General features: G+C 38.1%; 1 non-coding gene across 1 annotated transcript; it reads left to right on the top strand.

Moving 5' to 3' along the window:
* The first annotated feature begins 3542 nt into the window (after positions 1-3542).
* TRNAY-GUA (transfer RNA tyrosine (anticodon GUA)) lies at positions 3543-3628 on the top strand. The gene is given in 2 exon segments: positions 3543-3579; positions 3593-3628. It is a non-coding gene; the product is annotated as a tRNA-Tyr (tRNA).
* The last annotated feature ends 14009 nt before the right edge of the window (positions 3629-17637 follow it).

The following is a 17637-nucleotide window of genomic DNA, read 5'->3' on the forward strand; positions in this document are numbered from 1 at the left end:
CATGTAAAAGTTGTGATATAGTGAGTTCATAGAGTAAAGCAATGTGTGGCCTTAACTTCCACTTGGGAATAATTCACATTCCCAAACTCCCGATCCTAGGAAAAAATGCACCCAAACCTAATCCAATCCTCTAATCTTTGTTTTCTTTGATAAATAGGAACACACAAGTTTTGGCATTTGTCTAATACTAGAGTCTAGATTGATGGAGCTTGATTTCGTATTTGCAACATTCAAGTATTATTCATGATTTTGTGTAGAAACTAAAATGACATTGGCCTCAGTCTTGGCCAACATAATGATAGAACCATCAGCCAAGTGCCTTGTTCCTTACATCCAACCTTGAAGAATAATCACCTTTAGCTTGGCTAAAGATGCTCTAGTACTAATCATTATCAATGTATCCATCTTCAACTCACAAACAATGCAATGCCCTTTGCTTTTTATTTTAGAACAAGTATGCATTGGAATATGAATTTTAAGTAGGTATCAAATCTAATGTATCAACATGTTGGTCATGTAGTGGTTGGAAAAATATCAACATTGAAAACATGGCTTTCTTAGTGGGAATCTAGAGCACTCATTGGGATGCATGGTTTTATCTCCTAAGATGACTCTAGTATCTTTATTCCAACTACCAACCTTTCCGAGACAAAACATGCAAGCATGAGAGAAATTGTAAGTCACACAAAACAAAATCACTTTGTTTGAGGTATTTAGTGTAGATATGTCTATGGTAGTCCTTAAGTGTAAAATACAATGCATACTTCAAAGGAACCAAAGTTGACTTGGCCTCAGATTACAAGACATGATCGAAACATTTTTACAATTGTTCCTCTTTCAAAAAGATTTGACACAATCGTGCATATAAGAAATGGATGGAAAGTCCATAGATACAAAACACAACTTATTATCCAAAAGAGTGCTTGTAAGAAAAGCCATGTGCTTGGAGAACCTTGTGTGATCTTAGAAGAAGATAACCATAGGCCTAAATACGTTATTGTTAAATTAAGTACTAAGCAAGGCACAAGTGAGGCATAAGAAAGTAGAAATACTAAAAGGATCAAGGAGGGTGGCAAAGAGTATGTGGGCAATGCAAAGAATAAATGTAGGAAACAAACTTACATGTTTCGGAGTGTTGGATAGATGTATAGAAAGATGCAGTAGATTTATTAATGGAGTACAAAGACTAATCAAGGAGTACTTGCACCATGCATTTGGGGGTGCCATTAGTACTTGGGTGGATTAGTTGAAGGATTTCTTTGGTTTTGAACTCATACTTTTGTTGTGGGCATGCACCACATGGTAGGCCCCTTGGTCTTGCACTCTAAGTATGGTGAATAGTCAAGGAAACATGTCTCCTAGTTGAAGAGGTTGATGAACTTTAAGCAAATGGATTTGTTTTTCATGGAGAGGTTAAGCATATTTTGGCAAGTCAAGCTAGTAGATTTGATGTGAATGTCCCAAGTGCAATGTGTTCAAAATATGCAAATGGGAAGATTGTTAAATGGAGGGTGGGATTGATAAGAGAATTCCAAGATAGCGTTGAAAAAGAATGCTAGACACATATGTTTTTTAGAGGTCATAATAACATGTGTCGAGCCTCATGTATTCTATGTTAAAACCGAATGCTCTTAAGGGAAGGATGCCACATATTTAGTGATTGTATTTGATTTTCTGAGACACATGTGAAAGATGTGACATACTTAGTTATTGTATTCGATTTTTTGAGATACACACATGAGTGATTTTAAAAAGAGATGGCAAACATTCAGTTTTATGCGTCATACAAGCATATGTACATTGACCGATATACATATGAACTTATCCATTAACACTCACCAAGGTAGGATTATTTCAAGCCTTGGGTAGTAGATGAATGAATATACTACTATAGATGCAAAGATTTTGTGGATATGTCTTAGGGAAGTGATTTTGAGAACAACTTTTTGTGTGCAAGAAAGAAGATATTGGCTTTCTATACGGGATTTGATGGTACTGGAAAACCTTTGTGGTCTTTACACTTTTGCTTAGGTGGAAACAACATTTTGGATACTTACACTAGTATGCTTACATCTTTGAAGTGCTTGTGATGTAGAATATATACAAGCATCATACTTTGATTTGGGTGAATTCTACTCTGTCTAGTGCTAGCCTTTGAACTAAAATAGACATGCTCTAATTGAGCATGCAAAACTATTTTGAAATTATAGATGTTGGATTATAGTAAAGAAATAATAGTTGAAGGTTTGCATAAGATTAAAACAAGCCTCCATGATGATGCTTGTATGTGTGCATAGAGAGAGAGAGACAAATCAACCTATGAGACAAAAGTAGATACATCTGCAGCGAAGGAACTTAGGAAAGATGAAGAAGAGGGCTAATTTTTGTAGTTTGAGAAAATTTTGGATGACAAAAGTGATGAAGAAGTGGACAAGGTTGAACTCTAGTTTCTCTTAAGACTTGGAAAAAGAGGCTCAAGAGATCTTGGTGTGCTACTCCATTCACATATAATGTTACGACATTGAGCTTGGTGGTTGACAAGCTTTCCACAAAGGATTGCATGTGCAAATAAGTGCATGTTATCCCTCTTTATTCTCTCTATATTGGCTCATATTAGGATTACAATAATTTGGAAGAAATTACTATATATCATGAGAACAATTCAGTTTCACTCTTTCTCTTGAAAGCAGGTTTTGTTACTCGAGAGTCGAAGATGGGGGGACTTTAGATTGGGCCACTATTAGAGCTTAGTGATTAAGAAGATTTGGATTTGTAGAAATAACTTGCATTCTAGAAGAAGACCCAAGTTGAGTCATTTCCTTTGGGAAGAAGATCCAAGTTGATTCCTATTATGAACGAGAGTTTCATTAATGAATTTAGTAAGCTTTTTGTGCTTTTGGGTAAGAAGGTGTAGTCATGTAAGCTTGCAAGCAAAGTTTGCCTAGGTTCCCTTACTATGGGAGATGTACATATTTCACCCCATTGAAGAATATTATGGTGTGTATGCTCCCACAATGCATGAAGTGGTCCTTGGAGGGGAGTGTAAACTCTATTTTTAACGTATATAAGGAGGTGCGCTTGGAGAAAAGATACACACTCATTCTCGGTTGAATTGTCTAGTGACCGAATGTCACATTGGTGGAGATGAGGGTGCTTTCCTTTCCTTTACATATCGCTCCATCTTTCTTTTCTTGTTCTTGCTTCGGTATGCATGTATAATGGCTATGGTTTTTGATGTGGGCAGCTGCCCTCCCGCATTGAAAAAGAGGCCATAGGTCAACGTTTTTCCCGATAGGGAAAACTTTAGCTTTTGTCCACCAGACATTCTTACATTTGTTTACTTCCCTCTTTAAGATGTGGGGATGATGACCGAATAGCCAATCTTTACCTCGCATTAATTAGCCCATGTGTTACATAGCTTCGTCGTCAACGTTTGCAGATACCGAGAAGAGACGCTAAATGAGTGGAACTGTGGAAGCCGGATTGGTTTTGGCTTTTTGTTTTCAATATATATTTATTTCTCTTTCTACTGCTTCAAACGTCCGACCTTAGCTCAGTTGGTAGAGCGGAGGACTGTAGTGCGGAAACTGGAATCCTTAGGTCGCTGGTTCGAATCCGGCAGGTCGGACTTGCGTTATCCTGGTAACTCTTATCTTTTGACGACGCATGGACTTTGGTAGTTTAGGATTAACTGGTTATTTATTCTGAGGGATGGACCGCCTTCCAAAGTAGAAATGATTCTCCATAATGGAGTTTAGCTGACCAAATAAACGAGAAGGTACCTCGAAAAGAAAACATAATAATAGTTTAAGGCTTACACCAAATAAATAAAAAGTACCTTAAAATGCGTCCAATATTTTAGGCCTTGACCTAGACTATCAAGGCCTAAATTTGACGGGTTCCTCAAAATTTTATATGACAGGCATTTTTTAAAACTGCCTTTCGAATGACAGATGATAGACAATTTATGCTAGTCAAATGACAAGAAAAATATGCAAATGAAAAGTAACACGATTTTTAAAGTTTATAGGTCATAACATCAAATGAACAATCCAATTTAAATCGCATAACTATATAGCTTACTATTAATACTTCAGTAACAATATAAACATTAGATGATTGAAACTTTTAAATGAACACGATTGCATATTAGCAATAATATGATTCCATTTAATCATCCTAGTAGAAACAACATGAATTCATCTACTCAATGAAATCCATGGGTGAACTAACAATAACGTGAATCCATAATCCATTCAATCATTCTAATGGCATTGCCCTCCTATTCTTTGCTCCCATCCAAATGTCCCAAACATCTTTCCAGTCAATTTGAGAGCTATCACATGCATCAATGGATAGCAACATTAAGGCATCCAAAGTGTCAAGGCATAAGCTACACCTTGAGTTACTTTTTATTAGATTTTGCCGTGAAAATCCACGCTCGCATGAAGCTGTGCTTGCTGGGATAACCATGCTAGTCTGCCATAGATGCATCATGCCTGGATACAAGTCCCACCATGTCTTTGTAGTGCTGCATACTTCCCAAGCATCATGCATACCTCTATTTCTAGCAACTCGATATAACATGCCGATGAAATCCTCCCGTTCATTCATACACCTTCTAATATCAACGGTCTGACTGTCAACATTGAGTTTGTTGATAAGTCTTTCTAACCATTGTTGAGTCATTTTATCCCTCTCAATTGAATCCATAGGATATGAAGAAGGATTGAATATCTTGAATGCATTGAAGACTGGTAAATCTTCAAACCTACTAGTTAGAGCATCCAAAATGTTTTGCACATATGCTCGTGCAATAGAGATACATTCAGTTAGAGAACCTGTTTCACTTGCATCACATTCAAGTGATATATTCAAGTTCAATCCCTCATGTTCATTTTCCGAATCACTTGTAGCCTTAGATTTTTCCTTCTTTTTTGATGCTTTGGGAATTGGAATGTACTTCAATACATGTGTATGTACGACACCATTTGCATCCTTATACTCCAGCTTTCCATTGCTTGTCATCTTTAGAAATTCATTCAAATGCTTTGACCCAACACCAAATTGATTATCCTCACATATAAGATACCTTCTTTTAAATTTTTCAAAAGTCAAGTCAATAAGTGCACCAATCATAGTGACATCCATCTCTTGCCTTTGAAATTCGGAGTTTAACTTATTTAACTCTGCAAGCACATCTGCCGAAAGATGTATGATAAATTGCACCATAAAAGTTGTAGCATATCCATACCACTTCTTTTCATGTCTTTTCCATTGCTCAAGGATAGCAGGCATGATCTTCACAAACCTTTCCATCACTTGACCTCTAGAGAGCCATCGAACTGCATGAATTTGCAACATCTTTGCATCCATAATATCATACTCATGCATGATCTTCCATAGCTCCAAGTGGCGGTTTGTTGATCTACCTAACCATGCATACACTTTATTTGCAACTTTATCTACAAAAGAAAATACATGAGGATGTGAAATAAATCCATCCTTTGCTGCTAATGCTTGTCGGTGTGCAATACAATGTATCCCCATAATACGTGGAATTAGTGCTTGAAAGCGTGCCACAACTCCAGTCCGACGCCCTGTCATAGATGAAGCACCATCTGTTGCTATTGCAACAAGTTTAGACATATCCAAGTTGCTCTCTAGAAAGAATGCATTGATAGCATCATACATTGCCTCTGCTGTCCCATTATCCACTGGCAATAATCGCATAAATCTGCAAAATGCATGCCCTTTGCCCCCATCACTGATATACAAAATATAAATAATCAAATGTTTCTCCAATGTGCGATCAGTGCTCTCATCAATGAGCATAGAAAAGAAGGGACTTTTGCATACTTCTGCATACATTTGCTTCCTTACATGGTCTCTCATAGCCAATAACATCTCTCTTCCTGAAACCGGATTGACATATGATCCATATTCATTGGATGCAGGCATATCTGGAGTAGAAAGCTCTCTTTGCAACCTGCACAATTGTGGATATTTCTCTAGTGGCAAATCTTCACATGCACAAAAGTATACGAGCTTCATGCATGATATAATGCGCTTTTGCTCACTATGGACTATTGTGTCTAGTCCATGATCCATAGGTCCTTTGCCATCATTGCTCATTTTTGTTTTAGCAATTCGAGTACGTGAAGCATTAAGATGATCAGAAGTTTTCCCATGATCATTTAATGCAGATAGTTGGATGCTTTGAGAACCTGCTTGAGTGTAGGTATTCACTTTACCAGCATCTTCACACCACTGACATTTTATCCTTTCTTCATTACATATGCTTTTGCATATATAAGCCCATGGATGAAGCAAAGTCCATTGGTGTCGCCACTTTCTTTTGACCCTTTTAGAAGAAGGATCACCATGAGATGCACTCTCCGTTTGCTCATTTTCCATAATTGCACTTAGATCCTCTACATTAGATCCTTCTTGAGTAAAATTGACACTGGATTCCCCTTGAGACTTGTCACTATTCCCCCCCAACAATGTATCCTCTTGTCTTGCAGAAATATTTTGAGTTCTAGAAAAGAAAGATGTGATAGAAGGATCTGGCTTTCTTTTTCTAGTTGCACCCTTTTGAGATCCAGATGCATCCATCCTTGATTTATCTAATTGTACATAAAGAAGCCATATAATAAATATTACATTTTGTTGATATACATAAGCACTTTGAATAAATCTCATACTACATAATAAAAGAACTTTGTAACATATATCTAATATATAAGTATATGTATCACATAATTCTTTTCTATCAAAGTTAATACAAACACTTTCGAATAGATCTCATGCATGGCATTAAGTAAATGGCATGGCAATAAGCAAATGAGATATAGATTTGTACCTGATAAACTAATAATGTAGTTGAATCCACAAGGAACTCTCGAGTCCAAATTTTGAAATCGAAACTCAAATGCAATAGTATCTACAAGAAACACATCATTTAATTATTTCCATTGAAACTTAATTATTTAATTGTTCAGGTTCATAGAATAGTATTCGTTTTCCCTTTTCAAGTGCTTAATGCACTGCAAATCTGCCAGGCCCCCAGCTACTTATAAACAAGATAGTCCAGACTCCACACAAGCGGACTGACGGTTGCTTAGGCAACTCCTTCAAGTTCTTGCATCAGTCTAGTTTTTATCAACTTCGACCCACTGTGGAGGGGTCATGTTATGAACTTATGCGGTAGTGCAATGCTTACGGTCTTGTGAATGAGTGCAGTCACCAGTGCATTAACACAAAGGGGGCTTCTTGGCGGATGAAGAACAGTGAACAATGAACACGTTAACGGTTAACCATTACACTACACAGTGACATGTCACATACCTTCCAAGTTCCTCGTCTACGGCAGCGCGTTTGACGGCGGACCACGGTCTGAGTCCTGACGTCGGACACTGGAGATTCACCACTCCAGGAGTCGCCGGCGAGTCTGTGGGCTGGAGGCTGGAGCCTGGCGTGACGCGTCCACTATCCCTCACGTGGGGAGGGTGGCACCAGGTGGCAGGGACTCGGGAGGCTCAGACAGTCATCGCCCTCTGATTACAGAGGTGCAGGCTGCTGACGTGTCGATCCCGCTTGGCACCCCAGGCGGGTCCTGAGTCTCCTGACTCCTCGCCCTTCAGACCAGGATCAGCGTCCGCTGATTATAGAGGCGTAGGCCGCCGAGTCCCGACTGTCGATCCTGGATTCCTGCTTGGCCCCGCTGACGTGTCGATCCCGCTTGGCACCCCAGGCGGGTCCTCGCCCTTCACACCAGGAGCGTCCGCTGTCGTGACTCGTCCTACTTGGCTCCCTAACAGAGTCGCGACTCGCTAGTAGCTCAGATGGGCTGCGGGCAGTCTCGACTCTTAGTGGACAGTGGAACTGTGGAATCTGGATTCTGGATGGTGGAGCTGCGAGCAACGACTCAGGCGAGCGAGTTGTAGCCTGCAACCTGCAGGCTGCGACTCTGCAGATTACGACTCACGAGCGTCGAGCTGCTGATCTTTCTCGTCTACTGGCGACTGGCGAGATGGAGACTTGAGACTGGAGCAGTGGAGAGCAAATACCTTCAGGCTTCGATCAAATACCTTGGTCCTTAGTACTTATTAACTGGTTACTGGAGTCTGGGATTGCGGGCAAATACCTTAAAATTCACAATAAGTATTAAGACCGACGAATCACGATGCCTCGGACCTCTCGAGTCTCTCTTTTTCTTTTGGTTTTTTGAAAGTTGACCGACCAATACTATTTTTTTAATATATTAAATAAGTTAACTTGATTATGTATATATGTATTATTATAATTTGTATGTATGTATACGTATGCATAATATATATACTAAGAAAAATGAAAGGTGAATTATACAATGTGACATGTCAAATAACAAGTAACTTTTAATACTATATGTCATGATGACAGGTAAATTTCAAGCTTGAACATGTATTATGACAAGCTATTTTCAAAAATGCTTGTTTTGACAGGCAAAATAGCCCTTGACAGGAAAAACAGCCGTCAAATTTAGGCCTTGTAGACTATCTAGTATCTTATGCGAGCTCAACCCTTATAATACACCCAATTTTTTTTCTTCGAATATCAATATATTAAAGATAATTGAAGCTAAACTCCTAATGTGTTGGGCTGTCAAATTTGGTTAAATACAAACAATCATATGACAACGGTCAAATTTAGGCAGTGGGATAATATAATATTAAAGGTAAACTGAAGGCTTGAGTGAGCTTTGTTTTAGTAGATAGACCTAATGGCTTTGTCTCACCATGAGGTGAGAAAACAAAGCATTGGTTACTTGAGCCAAGTGAGGGACATGCTCCATCATTGTGTCTTACCAGTCACCCAATTCATACAACATGCCTCAAATATAATGATTGGATCAAAGCAACATCTCCTCTTAGTAGTGGCAAGAAGCTTATTAGGGCTTTGATAACTCTCTTGAACCTTGATTCAAGTAGAGGTATATGATGTATTCGATGGTTGGGGAGTTATTTTACTTCCTGTCAAGGGTTCCATCTACATAAGACTTGGAGAGATGGTTTGGGCAAACCTATGATGCTACTGCTCTCTTGTATCAACATTTGTGGGAAAATGCTTTTTCTTTGCACTACTAACTTCCTCTATTGAAGGGTACATATGTTCAACCATTATGGATTTATATGAGATTTTTTGTATGTAGCATTGGGGAGATGGTTTGAGCAAGCCTATGATAATAAGTGAAAATACTAACAATGTGGAACTAATATTGGGATCAATATCGTCTCAATATATCTCTTATGGGTCTACTTGAGATGGATAGATTGAAGCATCGAGATATAGATGCTCGGTGACATGCCAATATCATATGTATCCTCTGGTCGTGACTTAAGTGGGGACATGGGCCAATGGGATGGGCAGTGTGGTTTGCATCTCTTAATGGCCCTATCTAAGGTGAATCCTTGTGGTTGAACCACTAGGTGGTCTAGGTTATTCTCTGAGGTATCATGTGTAGCTGTAGCTCTAAAAAAGTTAATAAGTGTGCATTGCTGTAACCCCAAAGGATACCTCTATCGGGAGTGTAAGATGTGATTCGTATGTTAGCACAACTCCAATAAGAAGAGTCCAATGCAACATTCATTTGGAAAGTCCATCACCCTAGACAGTGGTCTAAATATGTCTCTCAAAATAGATGATTGAAGCACCCTTTGATCTTGTAGTACACCAGACACCTCCATATCTAAAGTGCTGCTTAGTCTTCTGCTCAAGATGGTAGGTTCAACCCTCTTGGGGAAGGGAATCTAGTCCATAACAACTAGTTCTCTATTCGTGGCTTGTGCAAGGATTTGTAAATCTAGATGGCATACTATACTCTATGGGACAAGTCTATATCCATATATCTAGGTTGGATCACAAAACCATCAGGGAATACATGTAGAATATGGTTCTGAGAGAAATCCATCTTCATCCCCAAAACTTGGCTAGGTGCCAACCAAGACTTGGTTGTACGTAGAAAAATAATATCCATCATAATCATCTTGTTGAGCTCCTCTTAGCTGCTCTCTAAGAGAGGTAAATCCAACCTATATTTTAGAGATGGAGGGTGATCCATATACAACCCATCCTGATGTATCATTTTGCCTACAGACAGCAAGTGCCTACTCAGAGCACTTGTATTGGGCCTTATAAGACATGGATCTATATATATGTTGGGAGGAGTTCACAACATATCTTGCTTTCACACTTCATTCCTTAGCTACCATATGTATTTGCCTCAAAATTTCCCTACTCTCACACCTTTGAGAGAGAATGTCCCACAAAATATCTAGTATGATGAGGAATGCAAGGAAACTTGAGCTTGCCGCTAGCAGGAGAGGAGGCATGAGTGACCTACTCACATGGTTAACACACACGATCATTCGCCACCTAGTGCTGCTGAGGAAGAAAAGAGCACTCTTAGCCAAGTTAGACCATGAGTTTTATTATCTATTCTTTAAGTAGGATAGCAAGGTGGCATGTAAGGAATTTCAAGGTCCCAAATTCCATACCCCTATGACCTCTCTAAATACATGGCACACATATGCTACCTCACTCTAGAAGGTGCTTGAATAGCCTCCTCTCCCAAAAATGCCAAAGAGTAAACCCACCTCCCCCACCTTTTTCAGCACAATTATGGTTCGAGAAACCATTGGTAGACTCTAGAATGGTTGAGCATAAGACCATGATGGACTGGAAGCAAAGCACTTATCATATGCCAAAGACATGGTGCCACCACTCCTAGCTTACATGTTCAACAAGGCCCTTTTTGAAGGCTTTCTTTCCAATTGGTTAGCTACTATAGGACCAATCCGAAAGGCTAGAGGTGCTATGGTTTCTACTAACTATAGAACCATCATGGTTGGCCATATACTAGCCAAGCATTATGGACCAATACCAGAGCATGAGCAAGAAAATGGGCAAAGATGCACCAACATTGGGCATGTAGATAGGCCTTATTTAGGAGAGGGTATTCCATACATGACCACATCCTCACATCAAGTTATCATTGAGGAGGGTAGAGCACAATGATGATGGATGTATTGTTTCTTTGTGGGCCTTCACAAAGGTCTCATAGAAGTGAGCCTTGGGAAGACCAAGGTTATGGTATTTAACACCTCCACCCAATTGATCAAACAATCATTGCCTAAATTTTCATATGGTGGGGAGACATTGGAGTAGGACTAGAGATACGTCTGTGTGGGGTTTGTCGGGTCAAGATTTACTATGAGGAGAGAAATTGAGGGTAAATTGACCTAAGGTTATGTAGCATTAGGAGCGTGAGAGTCATGAAGATAATTGATGTGCTAAATGTAGACATGAAGTCATATCTAGCCAAGAGGGTTATCATCAATGTTCGTATGCATTGAGCTTGTCATTTGAACGATATCAAATATTCTATTCCAGTTGTAAAAGAGAAGCTACATTTTTTTGTGAATCTTTTGAAGAAATACAAAGACAAAGGTCATATCCCTCTAGCTATAGTATCCATAACTTTTACATCATAGAAGTCATATAAGAGCTCATTGAATGTGCCATGTATGGAAAGAAAACTCATAAATACAAAAAAACCCTAGACTTATGGAGGAGAGCATATGCATAGTCACATTGTTTTGTTGTTGGATTGCATCGGTTTGTTTTGATATTCTAGGATCTGAGGGCCTTTATCACAAGTGTTGTAATCACAACACCTCTTTCTCTCCTTTAGAGTTAATGTTGGAATAGTTGGCCCTTCACCTTCTCCATCTTTACACCTTGTGAAAAACAATGTGCTTATTTTCCTTGTTGAGAGGGGTGAAAGAAGGCAAATGCAATCCCTTGGTTTTGCTAATGGTTTGCTATTGAGAAGCTCTTCAAGGGTTCTTCTTGGAGCTTTGGTGACCATAATTCATGAAGTCACTGATTTTGATGTAAATACAAAACCAACTAAATTGAGCTCTTTTTTCAACATTAGTGTTCTAGGAGAATGGCAAGGTTGAAAATTGGAGAATGTCAACTCTAGACCAAGTTGATTCGAAGACATTGAGGATGCAAGCTTGAAAATCCATGTCGTTTTTGCTAGTGCTCGCTATGCTTTTTTGGATGGCTTGGCATTGTAGTAGCCTGGACTGTGCTGATTCAGAAAGCTAGCCTTGTAAAGTGGCATCAATTGTCAAGATATCGAGCTTTTTTGACCTTGTCTCAAGTAGTAATTGATTCTCTTGGTGGTGGTCTATCTCCCCATGGTAGCTTTCTCATGTGTTGGCTTACTCCAATATAGCCATCTCGGATGGTGACCTCTACATCTTGAGTTGCAAGGCACCTTGGGCTCTTCATTTTGATGATTGAAAGACCTATGCATGGCAAAATCATTGTAGAACAAAATGACATATTTTGCAAAAAAGTAAAAAATAGTATGCTTGTTATTTTTTTGATTTGCTGCAAATGTAAAAAGTGTACCTTTGTCTGTCACTTTACAAATTGGGTGGGGGAGACTCCTCATCCAAAAATGGGCAAGGAGTTCACCTATTTAACAAGTAAACAATAGGTCATGTTCTCTACCGTGTATAAAGAAATGCAAGCGTCCAACCCCTAAAGAAGTACTTTGATTGGTAACACTTGCAAAGTGAGCATCCACCATTTGGTGTATAACTGGCATGAGTTCACTCTCACTTGTGCATGGAATTGTCCCAATTGTACACATCTTGCTCAGCTACTCATGCACACACACTCTGATTTGCTTCTCGTGCACTCCCTTACACTTGTGCACTACCCTTATACTTGCACACAATACACACTCACTCATTCATGCCTCCTCCACACATGTGCACACTACACCTTTGATTCTCTATTGCCAAGCTGAAACAATGGACTAGACTAAGAAGTCTACGAGTCTTGAAACCTTAGAAGACAACTAATATAGAAATTCCCATCCAACTATCTGTTCACAGATACTACAACAAGTAGCACAAGAGCCAAAACCATAGGTAGTAGACCATATGGAGACCGACATATCTTGAAAAGCTAACCTAAGATGCATTGAGTGTGATATCACTCACATGTATCATGATTGTCTGGCATGCAAGGTGAATAAGAAGAGCAACAAGATATTGAAGAGCTTCACTATTCCAAGTTCCTCACTCAAACCACAAACTCTCACACACATCCACACATTATAAAAGACCATGTAATATAGCTTGACTCAACAAAATATCCAATATGAATAAGCAAACAATGGCATTCATCACACACACACACACACACACACACACACACACACACACACAAAACAATGTCCATGAAGCTTTGGAAGCCAATTAATGACTTAGATATAAGACAGAACTCAAAGCTATCAAATTTTGGCTTGGATTACAAAGTACAAGTACTGTAACCTAAGTGAGATGCAATGATGAGATGTGAGGTAGAAGGTATGGAGTGAAAGAGGGTTGAGAGAAAGAAGCACACAAGAGATTTTTGTTGCTACAATGATGGTATACTTATTCTTTGTTATCTTGGATTGTATAGTGTGTACTAATACAAGGGGTGCCTGGCTAGCTATTGGCCATTGGCCTTTATCTCAAAAATCTCCCACTTAAAGGCCAACATGCCTTTATGGGAGTATAAGAAGAAAGTGAAGATACTATTTAATGCCCATTAGCACTTTGTAGTGTGTAAAGTACTCAGAAGATAAACTCTTCATTTATGAGAAGATACGCAAGGTCATCGTCCATATAGATCTTGATAAGCTCAATTTTCTTGTCCTCAAGAGCTTCCTTGATGAAGTGATACTTTGCCTAATGAAAGATAGGATTCTTTATTAACTGAATGGCAATGTGACTATCACAATAATGTAGGCACCTCTCTCATAATGCCCAAGTCTCCCACTATAATGACAAGCATATAGCTTCCTTGCAAGCCTCGATGTGGCTGTAAGATACTTGGCCTTAATGGAGTTGTACATCTCTACAATCAATGGATCCAAGAGATTACACCATTTGTCTCATAGAGTAAAGACAAAACTTGTAGTAGACCTCCTAGAGTCTACACTCCTTGCAAATTTTACATCTACATATCAAAGAACAATCGATTCCTTCCTTGCATAGCATAGCTCTAGTGTGATTTAAGTATCTCATGATACCCTCCACTATCTCCAAATGCTTTTTGCTAGGGTTTTTCCATTTGCCTTCTAACCACTCCCAATGCATAGGCATTGTGTGCATGTGTAATAACCATGGCATTTATCAAGTTACCAATTGTGGATGCATAGGGGACCTTTACCTTTTCAACCTTCTTCTCATTTGACTTAGGGATGTTCTCTTGGCTAAGCTTCAAATTTCAAGGTAATGGAATATTGATTGCCTTCTCCTTGTTCATATTAAAATGCTCCAATACCTTCCCAATGTATTCCTTTTGAGAATAATAGAGTATGCTCTTGTCTTTATCCCTTAGAACATGAAGAATATAACTAGCATTCTTGTCCTTCATGTTCAAGGTTTCATGCAACCTTTTCTTTAATGCATCCACATCCATGATTGACTTCCTAGTAATTAGCATGCCATTCACATAGAGAATCAAGTTCATAAGGCTACTATCCCTAGCCTTCCTAGTGTATAGGTAGTCATTCTCTCTTCTAGTATACATTTAAGTCTGGAGGATAAAGGCATGAAACTTATGATATCATTCCCTAGGAGCCTATTTCAAATTGTATAAGCTCTTATCTACATTACACACAAATTTTTCCTTGCCTTTTTTACAACAAAACTTTAGAGGATGTTGTATATAAATATCCTCATCCAAGTCTCCATGTAAGAAAAGTGTATTTACATCCAATCTAAACAAGCTCCAAGCCTTCTTTGTTAGCAACCAATGCAATTCTATACGAAGGGTAGCCATCTTGACTACTAGGTAGGGGATCTCATCAAAGTCAATTGTATTCTCTTACTTGAATCCCCTGGTCACCAAACTTGCCTTATACTTAGGAAACTTTGTATAAGACAGAGATACCTTCAACTTATAGACTCACTTGGTATAGCAGTGTAAGTTTGTTCTTAGGCAAAGGAACTAGCTTTCAAGTGGCATTTTTCACCAAAGAATCCATCTCTAACTACATAGCCTTATTCTGTTTATGACCATCCTCCCTAGTCATAACATCATCTTAATAAGAAAGTTCACTATAATATGTAACCATGACATATTCTAGAGATGGAGTATACATATCTAGTAGTCTAGAAACCCTCATAAAATTGCCTCAACAAGATCATGTGGCTATTCCACATGTCCATTCTATAAAATATGACACTGTTCATATGTGCTTACACTTCCACCTCAACATTAGTTGGTGGCCCAAGCTTTGTATCATGTGAAATAGACCATACATACTACTCATGTGATGGTTGTCCATCCTCTTGGAACACTACTTTGTGGATCTCAATTGTTTTAATAGGCTACCTATGCATCTTATCCTTATTAAAAATGACATCATGGTTGCATACTACCTTCCTTGATTTAGGATCCCAAAAGTGATAGCCCATTTCTCTAGGCTCTCTATATTTAAGAAAGACATACTCCTTGGACTTGGGATCAAGCTTGCTCTAGTTGATAATAATGTCTATGGATTGTGCTACTTATTGAGATGCTCAAAGAGGCTACTTATAATGAAAATGATATACTTTTGTGAAATTTGATACATCTGGATATTCTTCCATTCTTGACACATTTTTTAGTTTTTTGGAAACCATATGGCGTCTATTTTATCATTAGAATTCATTTTTGCAATATTTAAACTAAAATTAATTGAGTTGGAACTAGTCTCAAACTAGACAAATAAGATATATGTGTTTCTGAAGGTTGCTTGAGATTGAAAATTTCCAAAAAAAGAAATTCAAAAAGATTGTATGCACTAAACAACACTCATGCGATTTTGACATTACCTTTGCCATTGTAATGACACTTGGTTTTATAGTGTTTTGGTCTTGCAGTCAACCATATCTTGCTTGCTTGGTGTGTATCTATCTCATTCTTTTGCTACTGTAGCTGTTGTCTGGCTCTTCAAGATACTTAGATCGCAATCGATTGCTCATTATGGCTTCTTTATCTACTTTTGAATATACATGATTTAATATTGAAAATTGAATGACACCAATTTTTCTTATTGGGAAGAGGAAATCTATAAGATATTAGTTCAAAAGAAGCAGGTCAATTCAATCCAACCTAGTAGTATTAAGTCTAAGGGCATGTATGTAAATGAATGGGAAGAAATAAATGAGTTGATACGTTCCACTATCATGTTGACACTCTCAAAATCTATATAGTTTAATGTAAAAAGCACATGTGGTGCATTGCATATGGAAAAAGCTTTATGACTTATATGAGACAAGTGTTGCTTTATAGATATATTAGTTGAAGAAACTCATTGATCTTCTCATCAAAGAGGGTACTTCTGTGTCCAACTATCTCAATGATTTTAATACCATTTTTAGCTAGTTGACATTACAAATTATCATTTTCTATTATTAAATTAAGATTATGTTATTGTTGGTCACCTTGCTTGAGGGTTGGGATACTTTCAAGATAGCCATTAGTAACTCCACACCTATAGATAATAATACTAATGTTAAGAGTAATTTTCTCACTAAGGAGGTGAATAGAAAGAGTAATGCAGGGTCACAGAGCTCTAGTACACTCATTATAAGAGAAAGGTTGAATTCTCGATGGAACTCTTACGAGAGAGGCAAGTGAGGGAGTAATCTTGCAACAAGGATGTGGAAGGTTTGTTTTGTAATAAGAAGGGATATATAAAGAAGGATTGCTACAAGTAGAAGAACAAGCAAAAGGGAAAGAATAAAAATGAAGATGATGGTAAAAACGAAGAGAAGAATAAGGCAAAGATAGAGGAGATTAATATATGTAGCAGTGATGATGATGGATATATCTTATATTTATCCTCTTTTGGTGATGCATTCTTGGTTTCAATGGATAATGGCATATCATAGAATTGGCTTTTGGATTTTGAAGCATCATTCCTTGTCACTCTGCATAGAAAATGGTTCATTGTGCAAAGAGGACATCTTACTATCGCTAGGAGACAAGGATACATATATCTTAGTAATAACTAGACATATGATACTATTGGTATAGAGAATTACATTTTCCAATACCTAATGATCTTATTTTATCTCGTAGAATAATGTATAGCATGTTTCAAACTTGACTATGTAAAAGTATATAGTTACCTTACAAAATTTGAGAAAGAAATAGAGTATACAATAAACAAGAGAAGAACAAAAGCTTCTTTAATTCCAAAGAATTTTATACAAGGATGGCTCTATCTGCCATGCACTTCCATTGTGAAGCTTAGATAGTGATCTAGATCGATGATAGGTCAAGAGCTTAGGGCTAGATAGAAGAGTTTAACTAGGTGAAAGATAGATGGGTGATGGCTTTTAAGAGGTCTCCCTTTTATAGCCTAGCAAGGTGTTAGGTCAACTTGCTTAACCTACTATATTATAAACCTTTACTACTCATCAAGGGAGTATTCCCTATACAGTGGGGCTACCTGATATCAGACTATGGTTATAAAGATCACGTTTGAAAATTTTGTAAAGGCTCTATTGTTTTCACTAAAGAATCTAA

This window comes from Lygodium microphyllum, chromosome 4 (assembly GCF_053477565.2).
Source record: "Lygodium microphyllum isolate KBCC chromosome 4, Lygodium_microphyllum_v1.1.10, whole genome shotgun sequence".
Classification (NCBI taxonomy): Eukaryota; Viridiplantae; Streptophyta; class Polypodiopsida; order Schizaeales; family Lygodiaceae; genus Lygodium; species Lygodium microphyllum.